The sequence below is a fragment of the Carettochelys insculpta genome, chromosome 6 (assembly GCF_033958435.1).
Source record: "Carettochelys insculpta isolate YL-2023 chromosome 6, ASM3395843v1, whole genome shotgun sequence".
Classification (NCBI taxonomy): domain Eukaryota; kingdom Metazoa; phylum Chordata; order Testudines; family Carettochelyidae; genus Carettochelys; species Carettochelys insculpta.
The window spans coordinates 39085840-39103112 of record NC_134142.1 but is presented as its reverse complement, the minus strand read 5'-3'; the positions used below and the strand labels follow the sequence as shown (position 1 = coordinate 39103112).

General features: G+C 47.7%; 1 protein-coding gene across 1 annotated transcript in view; it reads right to left on the bottom strand.

Annotated features, from left to right (window-relative positions):
* CEP128 (centrosomal protein 128) overlaps positions 1–17273 on the bottom strand; it is a 315311-nt gene that overhangs the window by 220730 nt on the left and 77308 nt on the right. The gene's annotated exons all lie outside the window — the stretch shown is intronic.

Genomic DNA, 17273 nt, shown 5'->3' with positions numbered 1-17273 from the left:
AACTATGTCAATTTTTTCCAAGGAAATTATAACGCTACTTTTAAATAAATTTATTTTAAAACATATCAATACAAAAAAAGGTGTCAAACTGCACTTAAAGGTCAAGAGTATATATTATTATAAGTAACAAACATCACAGGCAAGCTGTAATTATCCTCAAGCCAAACGTTACAAATCCAGAAAATTCAGAGTTAACGTTACATTTAAAGGAAATTTAGATATGTTAAGATATTGATCTATAGATCTGAAAATAAAAGTATCAATCATACCAGTTTTTAATCTGGGAGTATATCAGTTTTCTAACATTTTTAAAGCTGCATGTTGACTGCAGGATTGTGTTAAAGAACCAGAATTTAGTATTTATCCTAAATTCTTTTCAATTATTAAAAGGAAGACAGCCTGTATTAACTTAAAAAATGTGTACATGTATGTGTATGTTTTACACATTTTGCACACTCTCTCATCCTCAAGACAATACATGGAAGTTAAGAAAGAAAAGGAACAATGACTAAAATATCCCAGAAAATGAAATGTTATGTGGAAGGCTAATCACATGGCCAAAACCTTAACAAACTAACCTGAAAACTCAGGAAATTACATCTATGGAAAACTGCTGTAACAACTGTTCAAATGAAGTTTGCAAATATTTGGAAAAAACTCAGACAACTGCTAATTATGTTCTGAATTTCAACTGTGAAAAATTTTAATCATCATTTTCAAGAATTTCATCAAAAGGATTTTCATCTGGGATTTTTAAAATCCCAGATTATCTGACACTATATTATTTGTATCTCTAAATTCTTCAAGATATCCAAATTACTTTCATCTACTTCACTGAATCTCAAGATAAGTGATGCATCCAGGTGTCTAAAAACTCTCAAAGTTTTTGTGTCACTGTTTTTCTTTTCAAAAGAAAAAAAAAACACTAGGATTTTTGTGTTTCTCCCCATGACGACACGCAGTTTCTTTGATGTTATGTATCCATTAGTGAGGTCATTATTTTTTTCCTCCAGAAGCTGCACACATGTCAAATTTGTTGGCAAGACGCTGATAACCTCTAATGTGGAAAAAAAGATTCAAACAGATTTTTAAATAAGGATAAAAACATATCAGTACCGCTCAACATTTTTATACATCTTTAATGGGGAAAAACTTAAAAGTGAAAAGAGAAAAATCCAATTCAGACAACCCTAAACACAATATCTCTGAGAAGATTTGTTACAGTGGTATGTGAGTTGTCATCACAAAAATTGTGCTCAATTATGCTTTTTATACAAAAATGAGTTTTGTAGGCTTGTAACTGAGCTTCAAAACCTCCTTCCTCTCCCTCACATCCCCATTCTCCCTCTCCATGGCTTTTTATAATGGCTGTGTCTATACTAGCTCCCTACTTCGAAGGGAGCATGGTAAGTAGGGTGTTGGGATTTTATTAATGAAGCGCTGCGGTGCACATGCAGCACTTCATTAAGCAAATCCCTCCCCCTGCCACGGCAACTTCGAAGTGTTAAACTTTGAAATGCCGGCTCACGTCTAGCTACCGCTCACCTGCCAGTATGTAAAAGTGCCCGGGGTACTTCGAATCGAAGTTCAACACTTTGGAGTTGCCGCGGCTAGTTGGGGGTGGGGGAAATTTGCTTAATGAAGTGCTGCATATGCACTGCAGCACTTCATTAATAAACTCCCAACATCCTACTTAGCATGCTCCCTTCGAAGTAGGGAGCTAGTGTAGACAATCCCAATGTGTATTCAACTTTTGCTCAATCTCACACTATATTGTAAAATATCAGAACATACAAGTATTTGCTTTCCACATAACTCATGCTATTTTTGTTTTAAAATTCATCCCTGCTTTCCATATTCCCTTGGCTTTCATAGAATCATAGAATGATAGGGCTGGAAGGACCTCAGGAAGTCATCTAGTCCAGCCCCCTGCTTCAAGCAGGATCAACCCCATCGAAAAGTCATCCCAGCCAGGACCTTGTCAAGCTGGGACTTAAAAACCTCCAGGGAGGGAGAATCCACCACCTCTCTAGGTAATGCATTCCAATGCTTCACCACCCTCCTGGTGAAATAGATTTTCCTAACATCCAACCTACTGCTCTCCTTCTGTAACTTCAGACCATTACTCTTTGTTCTGCCATCTGACACCATTCAGAACAGTTTTTCTTCATCCTCGCTAGCACACCCCTTCAGGAGGTCGAAGGCTGCTATTAAATCACTCCTCAGTCTTCTCTTCTGCAAACTAAAATAAGCCCAAATCCCTCAGCCTCTCCTCTTAGGTCACATGTTCCAGCCCCTTCATCATTGTTGTTGTCCTCCGCTAAATCTGCTCCAGCACATCCATGTCCTTTTTTATACTGGGGGGCCCAAAATTGGACCCAACTGGGGCCCAAAATTCCAGCTGTGGCCTCACCAGTGCTGAAGAGAGCAGAATATCCACTTCTCCAGATCTGCTCACAATGCTTCTCCTAATGCACCCTAATATGCCGTTAGCATTCTTGGCTACAACAGTACACTGTTTACTCATAACCAGCCTTTTTCATCCACCATAACTCCTAGATCCCTTACTGCTCTACTGCTGCTTAGCCAGTCAGTCCCCAGCCTATAACAAGGCTTGGGATTCTTCCGTCCCAAGTGCAGGACAGAGAAGTTACTCACTGTAGTAACGGTGGTTCTTCGAGATGTGTCCCCGTCGGTGCTCCACGTTAGGTGTCGGGCTCGCCCCGGCACCGCAGGTCAGATCTTCCAAGCAGTTTCTGCCGGACCGCGCATGCGCCGGTGCGCACCGCTCCCTTGCGCGCTCCTGGCCACGTGCGCGATCTGGTCCCCGCCAGTTCCTTGACCAACCGCCTCAGATGCTCCTTCAAAACACTAAACAGAGATCTGAAGCGGGGAGGATGGGCGGGTGGTGGAGCACCCAAGGGGACACATCTCGAAGAACCACCGTTACTATGGTGAGTAACTTCTCTTTCTTCTTCGAGTGTCCCCGTGGGTGCTCCACGTTAGGTGACTACCCAGCAGTAACCCAAAATAGGAGGTGGGTAATCGGATCATGTGCAGCTTGTCCCCGAGAGGACCACTGTCGAGAGCTGGGTATCCTCTTGGAATACCCTGTGAAGGGCATAGTGCTGGGCGAAGGTGTCATAGGATGACCAGGTCGCCGGTCTGCAAATGTCTTTTAGCGCAACGCCCTTGAAAAAGGCTCTTGATGCCGCCACCGCCCTAGTGGAGTGAGCCCTGGGCGTGGCCAGTAAAGGAGTCTTTTTGAATTTGTAGCACATTTATGCAGGATACGATGTGCTTCAAGATTCTCTGCGAAGAGAGACCTTCTCCTTTCAATTTGGGAGCGAGAGAGACTAGGAGTCTATCCATTTTCCGGAAGGACTTGGTCCTGTCTATATAGAAGGCTAGCGCCCTCCTCACGTCCAGGAGGTGTAGGCGCGCCTCTTTGTTAGAGTTATGAGGCTTTGGATAAAACGAGGGTAAAACAATAGGTTCGTTAATATGAAACTCAGAAGAAACTTTAGGAACAAAGGCTGGATGCAGCCGTATGGTTACCGCCTCCTTGGAAAATATTGTGCAGGGTGGCGTTGCCATAACTGCCGCAAGCTCGCTCACCCTGCGAGCTGATGTGATTGTGAGAAGGAAGGTCGTCTTTATCGTAAGGAGGCGGAGGGAAACCGTGGCTAAAGGCTCGAACGGTAGTCCCGTTAGCACATTAAGCACCAGGTCCAAGTTCCACGAAGGTGGAAGCGGTTTCCGAGGGGGGTATAGGTTTACCAACCCTTTGAGGAACCTGGTAACCATGGGATGGGTGAACACCGTGTGCCCTTCCTCTTCGTGTCTGAACGCCGAAATGGCGGCAAGGTGGACCTTTAACGAGGATAGTGAGAGTCCTCCTCTCTTGAGGTCCAGTAAATACTCTAATATTACAGGTATAGGCACCGAAAGGGGGGGCTAACTGTTTGGTAGAACACCATGCCGTGAAGCGACTCCACTTCTGCTTGTAGGTCTTCCTCGTGGAAGCCCTCCTGCTACTTTCTAGGACTTGTTGCACTTCCTCCGTACATGTGCTCTCTAGGGAGCTGAGCCATGGATTAACCACACTTGTAGTCGCAGGCCTTGGGGGTGCGGATGCACTGTGGACCCCTGGGCTTGCGTGAGCAGATCTGGCGCCACCGGGAGGGGCATCGGTGGACAGCCCGACATGAGCAGGACTAGGGGGAACCATTGCTGTCGATCCCACGTTGGGACTATCAGGATCATTCAGGCTCCTTCTCTCCTGGCTTTCTGCAAGACTTTGTGGATCGGCACTGTGGGAGGAAAAGCGTAAAGCAGGGGCCCCCTCCAGGGGATCACGAATGCGTCCCCCAGGGACCCCCGTCCCAGTCCTGCCCTGGAGCAGTATAGTGGGCACTTCTTGTTGTGTTGAGTGGCAAACAGGTCTATCTGGGGAAAGCCCCATGCGTGAAAAATCGGTCGTAGCAGATCGGGACGGATCTGCCACTCGTGCGTGAGTGCGAAACGCCTGCTCAGCTGGTCTGCCTTCACATTGTGAGTGCCTGGTAAGTACGAGGCTTTCAAGGTTATATTGTTGGCGATGCACCAGTTCCACAACCAGACTGCTTCCGCACATAAGGCACGGGACCGAGCTCCTCCTTGCCGATTTATATAAAACATGGTGGAGGTATTGTCTGTACTGATCCCGACTACTCTGCCTTGTATACGGTCTCGAAAGTGTCTGCAGGCGTTGAACACCGCTCTGAGCTCCAGTATATTTATGTGCAGTGACTGTTCCGTGGAGGACCACAGTCCTTGCGTCACCTCTTCGCCCATGTGTGCTCCCCACCCTATGTGGGAGGCATCTGTAGTAAGAAAAACCGATACTTGTGGTTGGTGGAAGGGTACCCCTGTTAGCATGTTCTTGGGGTTTACCCACCATTGCAGGGATTTGCGCACCTCTGTCGTGGGCGACACCACCCTGTGAACGGTGTGTGCTGCCAGTTTGTATACGCTCGCCAGCCACTGCTGCATGCTGCGCATGTGTAACCTGGAGTTCTGTACTACGAACGTCGCTGCTGCCATGTGGCCCAGCAGCTGTAAGCACGTCAGAACCGGCACCGTAGGGCTGAAGGTGATGACTTGCACGAAGGAGCCGATGGCCCGAAAGCGTGTCTCTGGTAGATACACTCTCGCTGTAATAGAATTTATGCGTGCCCCTATGAACTCTATGTCCTGTGTGGGGTCTATCTTTGATTTTGCCAGATTGATAACCAGGCCAAGCGAAGAGAACGTGCCTGCTGTGACGCGTATCATGCGTAGTACTTCCTCCTTTGAGGCCCCTTTGAGTAGACAGTCGTCCAGATACGGGAATATAAATACCCCGTCTGTGCAGGTAGGCTGACACCACTGCCAAGGTCTTGGTGAAGACTCTGGGGGCCGAGGAGAGGCCGAACGGTAGGACCTTGTATTGAAAATGTTCTTTGCCTACCATGAACCGGAGGTATCGTCGGTGAGCCGGATGGATAGTTATGTGAAAATACGCGTCTTGTAAGTCGAGTGCTGCGAACCAATCTCCATCGTCCAGTGCCGTAAGGATGGAGGCGATTGTGATCATCTGAAAGCGTTGCTTGCGCAGGTACCGGTTGAGGCCTTGAAGATCTAAGATGGGCCTCCAGCCTCCTGTCTTTGTCTCTGTGAGAAAGTATCTGGAGTAGAACCCTTTCCCTTGCAGTTGCTCCGGCACTCTTTCCACTGCCCCTATGAGCATAAGATGGTCCACCTCCTGCTTGAGTCTCACTTCGTGGGAGGCATCCTGCAGGTGGGGCCTGGGTGGAGGTCGTGGCGGTGGGAGCGACTGGAAGGGGATCGCGTACCCCGTGGCTATGATCTCCAGCACCCATTTGTCTGTGATGATCCTTTGCCACTGGTCGTAGAATGGTCAGAGGTGATGGTGGAATAACAGCTTCGGATGACATTGTGCGATGGTAGTGATGGCGCAGCCCTGGATCTGTCTGTCAAACTTGTGGCCTTTGTCCCTGCCCCGAGGAGGCATGGCTCTGTTGGGAACGTCGCCTGGGAGTTCTATATTGTTGATGCTGTTGATGTCGCCCTTGCTCGTAACCCCTGTGGTACTGGGGACGCTGTGGCTGATACTGGTACCGTCTTTGCTCAGGGTAGTACTTTTTCTTTCTGTATGGAGGGGTGTAGATCCCTAAGGTCCTAAGAGTGGCTCTTGAGTCCTTACTGGAATGAAGGACCAAGTCAGTTGATTCAGCAAACAGCTTCTGCGTGTCGAAGGGGAGATCGACGATCTTCGCCTGCAGATCCCTCAGTATACCCGATGTTTGGAGCCAGGACTCCCTTCGCATTACCACTGCCATAGCTGTTGAGCGTGCTGCTGTGTCCGCAACATCCAGGGCGATCTGAACTCCCATCCTCGAGGCCGCGTAGCCTTCTTGCACGATAGCCTTGAGCACCGGCTTCTTGTCCTCTGGAAGCGAGTCCATGAGGGAGGTTAACCTAGAGTAGTTGTCGAAATTGTGGTTCGCTAGATGCACTGCGTAATTCACCATTCTCAACAGTAGGGTGGAGGAGGAGTAGACCTTTCTACCAAACAGCTCTAGTTTCTTGGCATCTTTGTCCATTCCCCCTGTTTTGAACTGAGACGTTTTTGATCTCTGTTGAGACGATTCTACCACCAGAGAATTTGGTTGCGGGTGGCTGAATAGGAATTCCATGCCCTTCGCCAGCACGAAGTATTTCTTGTCCGCTCTCTTGTGGACAGGCGGAAAAGTCACAGGGGTCTGCCATATCGTGGTGGCGGACTCCAAGATTGCTTCGTCAAGCGGTATGGCTATTTTAGAGGAGGCCAGAGGTCTCAGATTTTTAAGGAGCTTATGGTGCTTCTCTCGCACCTCTGCTGTCTGGATGCCTTGCGTGAAGGCCACCCTTTCAAACAGCTCTTGGAACTGTTTGAGATCATCCGGAGGATGGACGTCCCCCGGGGCCATAGCCTCATCCGGGGAGGACAGCGAGGAACTGCTAGGGTACGCTTCTCTGGACCCCTCCGGGTCCTGTTGACGGTGGTACATCCACTCGCTAGAAGCTTGCGAGGGAAAATCCCGGGGTTCCAGAACCAACTCCCCCTGAGATATGTGAGTCTCTGTCCCCGTTCGCGATTGCCCTCGGGAATACGGAACCATCTGTGGGGATCTGTCCCTGGTAGTATGCCTATGGTGTCTATGCCCCGCATGATAGGGGGGACCATGGCAACACGGGCACTGCTCCTGGGATGGTGACCTGGACCACTCCCTTGGTGCACACCCCCTACGTCTGGGGAAGCGAGATCTTCTGGAGACATGGGACGCTGGAGAGGCCAATTTGTGATAGTACTCAAGTGGCTTGAAGCCCAAGAAGGGCGAAGGTTGTCCAAGCCATGGGGAGGCTGGCTGTAGAAATGGAGATGGGGGCTCCGGATAGGCTAGGGGTGACCCCTGCCTTCTTGTTGGGGTCCGCAGCACGAGCGGAGGACTCAGAGAAAGCAGCTCTGCAGCCCTGCCTGGAGAGGGACTGCAGTGCCGTGTTTTCTGTGCTGCCTTTCCCCTCCCCTGTGGGGGTGGCTCCACCCCCTGACGCGTCGGGGATCTCAGCCCCGTAGTCTGCACCGCGCTCGGCACGCTCCTCAGCAGTGCCGCGCGGGCAGTCGCCCCTGGTGCCTGCAGGCCGCGTGCCCTACGCTGCCGGTTCCCCGGAGGTCGGTGCCGCTGTTTGCGGAGCCGCCGGTTCCGGCGCTTGCTTAGCCGCCGCCCTGCCCGCGGTGCGGGGTGGCTGTTTGATCATCGGAGGTTGAACCTCCGCCACGTGCGTCTCCACGCCACCACCGATCAGCTGTAGCTGCGGCTGGGGGCTATGTGCTCCACCCGTCCCGCTCGCTGTTGCTGCCGGCAGGGATCGGGTTGGGGAGATTTTCCTCTGTTTTTGCGCTGATGGAGTTAGGGACGCGGCTTTCCTTTTATGGGCCCCGGAGGGTCCCTCCTGCTGCAGCCGCTCCAGCACGTCTGGCTGGAGGGCCTTGTCGAACAGCAGCATTTTCAGCCGCATTTCCCTGTCCTTCCTTGCTCTGGCTGTTAACTTGGCACAGAAGGAACATTTCTGAGTGACATGGGATTCCCCCAAGCACCTTATACACTGACTGTGCCCATCAGACGCTGGCATCGCCTCGTGGCACGACTCACACTTCTTGAATCCTGAAGAAGACATTGTGGTGAGTCTTTGAGTTGTTAATAGGGTACTTAGCACCTTCTCTGTGCTTGTTCCCCTCTCGGATAAAGCCTGCTGCGGCAGGAGGGCTAATGGCCCTAGGCTCCTGGCCTCCGGTGCTCCGCTTGTTACTAGGATTGGAAGCTTTGAATTCCTTCCCTTTCTTTGTTTTTTTTTTGTTTTTTTTTTTTTTTTTTTTTGTTGAAAACAACAACCGACTAACTTAATCTAAGACTGAAGAAACTTTAAAACAATTAAAACGTTAAATACGCTAACTCTGGCCGTAGCCTGAGTGGATTCCGTCTGCAGCCGATGGCGGTTAAAGAGGAACTGGCGGGGACCGGATCACGCACGTGGCCAGGAGCGCGCAAGGGAGTGGTGCGCACCGGCGCATGCGCGGTCCAGCAGAAACTGCTTGGAAGATCCGACTTGCGGCGCCAGGGCGAGCCCGACACCTAACGTGGAGCACCCACGGGGACACTCGAAGAAGAATCTACACTTCTCCTTGTTGAACCACATCAGATTTCTTTTGGCCCAATCCTCCAATTTATCGAGGTTACTCTGGATCCTATCTCTACCCTCCAACGTATCTGCCTCCCCACCAGCTCAGCGTCATCTGCAAACTTGCTGAGGGTGTGATCCAGTCCCTCATCCAGAGAGGGTGCAATACCAGCCCCAGAACCAAGCCTTGGGGCACTCTGCTTGAAACCGGCCGCCATCCAGATATTGAGCCATTGACCACTACCCATGAGGCCCAACCATCAAGCCAGCTTTCTATCCATCTTTTAGTCCATGGATCCAATCCATACTTCCTCAACTGATGGGCAAGAATGTTGTGGGAGACAGTATTAAATGCTTTGTTGAAGTCAAGGTGTATCACATCCACTGATTTCCCCATGTCCACTAAGCCAGTTACCTCATCATAGACGTTCATCAGATTGGTCAGGCATGACTTGCCCTTGGTGAATCCATGTTGACTACTCTTGATTACTTTCCCCTCTTCCAAGTGCTCCAAAATAGATTCCTTGAGGATTCCCTCCATTATTTTTCCAGGGATTGAGTAAGTATAGACTGGTCTATAGCTCCCTGGATTGTCCTCCTTTCCTTTTTCAAAGATGACCACTACATTTGCCTTTTTCCAGTCATCCAGGATCTCTCCCAATCTCCAAGAGTCTTCAAAGATAAAACCCAAAGGCTCAGCAATGACATCTGCCAACTACCACAGTACCCTTGGGTGCATTAAACCCAGACCCATGGATTTGTGTACATTTAGTTTTTCTAGAACAACAAGAAGTCCTGTGCCACCTTATAGACTAACGGGTATTTTAGAGCATAAACATTTGTGGGTAAAGACCCGCTTCGTTAGATGCATGAGTCTGTGGGAGTGGGGTTCAGAGGAGTAGTTAGAGAGGGGTCCCAGTAAAAGGGAGGGCCAGAGCTGACAAGGTCTATTCAGGCAGGGTGGAAATGGCCCATTATCAGTAGTATACATCAAGAGAGGAGAAAACAAGTCAGATCAGTCAAGGGGGATGTGGCCCATTGTCAGATTCTAATGTGGAGGTGTGACCATCCAGAGCAGAGAAACTGCTTTTGTAAGGGGCTAGCCACTCTCAGTCTCTGTTTAATCTTTGGTTGATGGAGTTAAGTTTGCAAATGAATTGCAGCTCAGAGATTTCTCTCTCCATTTTACTTTTGAAATGTTTTTGTTGTAGGACTGCTACTTTTTAATCTGTTACTGAGTATCCAGGGAGACTGAAGTGTTCTCCTACAGATTTTTGAATATTACCATTTCTGGTGTCTGATTCATGTCCATTTATTCTTTTATGTAGAGACTGTCTAGTTTGGCCAATGTAAATTGCAGTGCAGCATTGCTGGCACATGATGACATATATTATATTAGTAGATGTGCAGGTAAAGGAGCCCAGAGATACAGACTAACATAGCTGCCTCTCTGATACTTGTCACCATGCAAGGCACTGCATTTAGCCCTATTGAGTGGAAATCCATCAACCTCATGAAGAAACTTGCACAGACACAGACAGACATCATCTTCCTCTCTAAATGCAAATAGAAGTACATCATACCAAAAGGACTGAAGATAGAAAACCCACTGAAATCAAGATACTACACAGATTATCGTGAGAGACTGTGCCACACACTCTCTAAGAAACTGAGGAACCACCTGATCAGCATCCTGTACAGCAAACAGGAAAACATCAAAAAAGAGCTCTCAAATCTGGAGGCCTTCATAAAAAAACAACCCTCCACACAAACTGCCACGTGGCTGGACTTCACTAAAACAAGATAGGAGATTTACAATGCACATTTCTATTCTCTACAAAAGAAAAAGGACTGTAAACTATCGAAACTTCTACTTTCCACACGGGGCCACAATAGTGGTACCCTTAGCTCACCCAGCAATATTGTCAATCTATCCAACTACGCACTCAGCGCGGCAGAAGAATCTGCCCTTTCTCGGGGACTCTCTTTCTGCCCCAACACCCCGACAAACTTGATACAGTTCTGTGGTGATCTGAAAGCCTACTTTTGCCATCTCCGACTCAAGAAATACTTCCAACATGACACTGAACAGCGCACTGACCCACAGGTACCCTCCCGCCTACGGTACAAGAACAAGAATTCCTCATGGACTACCCCGATGGTCAAAATGACGAACTGGACCTATACATAGAATGTTTCCACCCACGTGCACAGGCAGAAATTGTGGAAAAGCTGTATTGCTTACTCCATAACTTCAGCCGTGCAGAACGCAATGCCACCAACAGCCTCAGAAACAAATCTGACGTCATCCAAGAGACTGACAAGGGAGGTGCTGTTGTCATTATGAACAGGACAGACTACCAAAAGGAGGCTGCAAGGCAACTCTCCAATACCACATTCTACAAGCCACTATACCAGGATCCCACTGAGGAATACACAAAGAAACTACAGCATCTGCTCAAGACCCTCCTTATAAAAACCACAGAAAAAAATCTACACAGACAAAACCCTTGAAACGAAACAGGTTTATTTTACCTTCTACCCAAGATCCATAAACCTGGGAATCCCAGACACCTCATCATCTCAGGCATTGGCCCTCCCACCACAGGATTGTCTGAATATGCGGACACTCTACTTAGACCCTATGCTACCAACATTCCCAGCTTTCTTCGAGATACCACTGACTTCCGCAGAAAACTACAATTCATTGGTGACCTTCCTGAAAACACCATCCTGGCCACTATGGATGTAGAGGTCCTTTACACCAATATCCCACATGAAGATGCGACTCCAAGCTGTTAAGAACATTATCCCTGATGAGACCGAGGCACAAATGTTGGTGGAGCTTTGTGACTCTGTCCTCATCCACAACTATTTCAGATTTGAGGACAATTTATACCTTCAAATCAGTGGCACTGCTATGGGCACCTGCATGGCCCCAGAGTATGCCAACATTTTTATGGCTGACCTGGAACAACACTTCCTCAGTTCTCGTCCCCTAGCATCCCTTCACTACCTGTGCTACACTGATGACATCTTCATCATTTGGACCCATGGGAAGGAGGCTCTTTAAGAGTTCCACCACGATTTCAACAGTTTCCACCCCACCATCAACCTTAGCCTGGACCAGTCCACACAAGAGATCCACTTCCTCGACACTACTGTGCAGATAAGAGATGGTCATATAAATGCTACCCTATCCCAAAAACCCACAGACCCCTATGCTTATCTCCACGCCTCCAGCTTCCACCCAGGGTACGCTACACGATCCATTATTTACAGCCAGGCGCTAAGGTACAACTTTATTTGCTCCGATCTGTCAGACAGAGACAAACATCTACAAGACCTTTACCAAGCTTTTCTGAAACTACAATACCCACCTAAGGAAGCGAAGAAACAGATTGACAGAGCCCAACGGGTACCCGGAAGCCACCTCCTACAAGACAGGCCCAACAAGGAAAACAAGAGAACGCCACTGGCCATCACATACAGCCCCCCCTCAGCTAAAGTCTCTCCAGTGTATCATCAGTGATCTGCAACCCATCCTGGACAACGATCCTTCACTCTCACAGACCTTGGGAGGCAGGCCTGTCCTCACCTACAGACAGCCAGCCAACCTTAAACAAATTCTCACCAGCAACTATAGACCACAACATAGTAACTCTAAACCTGGAACCAATCCCTGCAACAAAACTCACTGCCAACTCTGCTCACATATCTACACCAGCAATATCATCACAGGACCTAACATCAACTCTACCATCAGGGGCTCCTTTACCTGCACTTCTACTAACATAATACATGTCATGTGCCAGCAACGCCACACTGCAATTTACATTGGCCAAACTGGACAGTCTCTACATAAAAGAATAAATGGACGTAAATCAGACACCAGAAACAGTAATATTCAAAAACCTGTAGGAGAACACTTCAATCTCCCTGGACACGCAATAACAGATTTAAAAGTAGCAGTCCTACAACAAAAAAATACAAAAATAAAATGGAGAGAGAATTCTCTGAGCTACAATTCATTTGCATATTTGACTCCCTCAACCAAGGATTAAACAGAAACTGAGCATGGCTGGCCCCTTACAAAAGCAGCTTCTCTGCTCTGGATGTTCACACTTCCACATTAGAATCAGACAATGGGCCACATCCTACCCGACTGATCTGACTTGTTTTCTCCTCTCTTGATGTATACTACTGACAATGGGCCATTTCCACCCTGCCTGAATAGACCTTGTCAGCTCTGGTCCTTCCTTTTGCTGTGACTCCACTCTTCAAATACGCCTCTGAACCTTCCCCCACCCCACCCCATGCATCTAACAAAGCAGGTCCTTGCCCACAAAAGCTTATGCTCCAAAATATCTGTTAGTCTATAAGGTGCCACAGGACTTCTTGTTCTTGAAGATACAGACTAACACATCTACCTCTCTGATAGTTTTTCTAAGTAGCTCTTAACTCCCTCCTTCCCCACTGATGGCTGCCCTCCACCTTCCCATACTTCATTGTCTAGCACCGTAGTGTAGGAGCTGTCCTTGTCCGTGAAGACAGAGGCGAAAAAAGCACAGAGTACTTCAGCTTTTCTTACATCATCTGTCACTAGGTTCTCTCTCTCATCCAGGAACAGCCCCACTCCTTCCCTGATAACCCTCTTATTGTTAACATGCCCATAGAAACCCTTCTTGTTACCCTTCACATCCCTTGCCAGCAGCCGTTCCAATTGTGCTTTCACTTTCTTGATTACTACCCAGCATTCTCCAGCCCTATATTTATACTCCTCCTTAGTCAGTTGTCCACGTTTCCATTTCTTATGCACATCCTTTTTGAGTTTAAGCTGACCAAGGATTTTCCTGTTAAGCCAAGCTGGTTGCCTACCATATCTGCATTTCTTACTATGCAGTGAGATGGTTTGTTCCTGTGCCTTCAGTACAACTTCTTTAAAATACTGCCAATTCTCTTGAACTCTTTTCCCCTTCATCTTCATTTCCCACGGGATCCTGCCCATCAGTGCTCTCAGGGATGGGAAGTCTGCTCTTTTGAAATCAAGGGTCTGTATGTTACTGCTCATCTTCCTTCCTTTTGTCAGGATCCTGAAATCTACGATCTCATTGTCGCTGCAGCCCAGGCTGCCACCCACTTCTATTTCTCCTACTAGCTCTTCCCTGTTTGTGAGCAGCAGGTCAAGTTGTGCATGACCCCGGTGGGCTCCTTCAGCACTTAAATCAAGAAGTTATCTCCAACATTCTAAAAAACTTCCTGGATTGTCTGTGTGCTGCTGTATTGGCCTCCCAACAAATGTGCAGATGATTAAAGTCTCCCATGAGAACCAGGGCCTGTGATTTGGAAGCTTCTCTTAGCTGTTTGAAGAAGCCCCAATCTACCTCATCTCCCTGATCTGGTGGTCTATAACAGACACCAACTACATTACCTCTGTTATTTCTGCCTTTAAGCTTAACCCAAAGACATTCAACTGGTTTTTTTCCCCCTCCTTATACTGGAGCTCTAAGCTATCATACTGCTCCCTCACATAGAGCGCAACACATCCCCCTTTTCTCCCCATCTGTCCTTCCTAAACAGTTTATACCTTTCTATTACTGTGCTCCATTTGTGCAAATCATTCCACCAAGTCTCCATTATTCCAACCACCTCATACTTCTTTGACTGTGCCATGGCCTCTAATTCTTCCTGTTTGTTCCTCAGGCTCCTTGTATTTGTGTACAAGCACCTTAGAGAAGTGACTAATTGACTCACTTTCTCCTCTTCACCCAGTAAATGTACCTTATTTTTCCCTACTCCTCTCCCACTTACATCAGGGCTTGTGTCACCATCCCCCAACAAACCAAGTTTAAAGCCCTCCTCACTAGACGTGCAAGCCTGCTCGCAAAGATACTCTTTCCTCTCTTCGTTAGGTGGATCCCATCTCTTCCCAGCAATCCTTGTTCATGAAAGAGAATCCCATGGTCAAAGAAACCAAATCCTTGTCTGCAACACTACCTATGCAACCATGCATTTACCTCTGCAATTCAACAGTCTCTATCTGGACTCCTTCCTTCCACAGGGAGGATGGACAAGAACACCATTTGTGCACCATATTCTTTGATCTTTCTTCCCAGGGTTACATACTCTGTCGTGATCTCATCAAGTGCTTTGTCTAGATTAAGCTCCCCATTCCTTCAATTCCTTCTTGCCGGAAACTTCAACAGTGAAAAAGGAGGGCGAGTCATGGAATAGAAATGAGCAACATATTTTGAAGTATGTCAGTTGTAGAAAAAGGCAACTCTCTTTTCTTCTTCAAGTGCTGTTCAAGTTCTTTCAACTTGGGTGACTCCAAAGAGGAGGAAGGTAGGTGTTCATGGACATGCAGACACCAACACAATGCTGCCACAGCCAGCATCATCTCTGGCTTGCTGAACAATGGCATGGTGGGCTTTGAACATGTGTACCAAGAACGATGTCATGATTTAAAAGATGTTCTGGATTGGGATGTGCAACAAGGCGGCCAACATAGATGTTTGCGCTCTGGTTGAGTGGTTCAGACTATCGGTGACAGGGGATATCCCACCAACTCATAAAAGATGCAGTTAGAAATCCCCTATGACTTTGAAAGAGCAGTGGGAGCGTGCCTCCAAAGGTATGTGCTTGTTTTAAGGTGAGTCATCCTTTGAACATCTCCACCCATGCAAGGTATACAAACCAAATGGGGCTTTGATGTGCTTGTCTTTCATAGTCAGAAGCGTGGCACCTACAAGAGGGCGAACGTTGGCAGGACATACTGCACAATGGGGAATGGTGCCACTGATGCAGGCAGCATGACTGTCTGCACATGGGTTTACCTATGACCTGGGGACTGCCAGGCTGTTGTGGGAGGCACCAGGAGAGTCCTAAACTCCTGTGCTGCCCACAGAGTCAGTGTGTACAGCATGTGGAGCTGACAGAGGCCTCTCACAACCCAAAATAGCCAATGGTGCATGAACTGGGCTATACCACACAACAATAACTGGGGCTTTGGTAGTGCACCACTTTCACTTGCCAGGAATATCTGGATGTATTTCACGATCACTTGCCTTTCACTGGGGGGAGGGATAGCTCAGTGGTTTGAGTATTGGCTTACTAACCCCAGGCTTGTGAGCTCAGCCCTGGTGGGGGCCATTTAGGAATCTGGAGCAAATAGATTTAAAAAAAAAAAAAAAAGGAATGGTGCTTGTTCCTGTCAAGAGGGCAGGGGACTGGACTCAATGACATCCCAAGGCCCCTTCCAGTTCTATGAGATGTGTATCTCCATCCGTTTTACATTCATATTTATTTAGGTGTTGGGTGGACCTTGGGCACTAGTGTACTTCCTATCCACTGCTTCCAGCACACTACAGTCTACGTGTCTGTGGGTTGTAATTAATTTGGTTTCATTTTAGTTTTGGGCTTAAGGTGAGGATGCTCAGTGTCCTGTGATACTCAGAAGGTCACCACAGATCATCTTGTGGTCCTTCTGGCTTTAAACTAGATTGGTCTATAATTGTAATTCCAATGCTAATTTTTCAGCCAATTACTAAAATGTGAAAATTTCATTAATCATAACATTCTAAGATTTTAAATTACACACAGCTTGGTTTGATGAAAACTTGCATAATGCCAGCAGACCCAGGTTACCAGCCCCAGGAATAGAACCTGCAAGCATAGGGTCTAAAGCCCTACACCCTACTACATGAGCTAAAGGCCAGCTGGCTCTCAGCCAAGGCTGTAGAGCAGAGACTTCACTCACCCCAGATGAGGTCTCAGAGCCTGTGGATATGACATGCTTCCCTGCACTGAAGGAACACATCCCAAGCTTCTGAGACCTTCCAACAGTTCTTCCCGGCCAACGGGCCAGTTATAACATCAACAGACCGAGGTTGCCAGCCCCAGGAATAGAACCTACAAGCAGAGGGTCTAAAGCCCTGTGCTTTACCATGTGAGCTAAAGGCCAGCTAGCTCTCAGCAGAGGCTGTAGAGCAGAGACTTCTCTCACCCCAGATGAGGTCTCAGTGCCTCTGGGTACTACACTTGGAAGAGAAAACTCCAAAGAAAGTGCTGCAAGAAACTGTGCTGTTGACTCAAGAGGTAGTACTGCTCCTTCTAAACCAGCCACCAATCCTATAAAATGGGTGAGCAAGCTTTTTACGTCAAGCCCCACTTTTCATTCCTGCAAGGAGCAGCCCCCCCCCCCCCCAAAAAAAAAAAATCTGTGTAGTGTAATCCAAACGGATGGAAAGTTTGGTTATGTTCATATGAAAAAAAATCCATTTTGGCATGTATAAGAAAGTAAGTATGTAGCATGTAAAAACTCTATTAATCGGTATATAAATGTGAATACACATACAAAAAAAAGTAATACATTCCAACATTTTAATGAGGTGGATGAGCCTGAAACTTAGCAGCCAGTCGTGCTGCACCCGCCATATGAAATTTCATGCCCCCCAGTTTGCTTATCCCTCCTATAAGATGAAACTATGGGAAACTATGCTGCTGTCTTG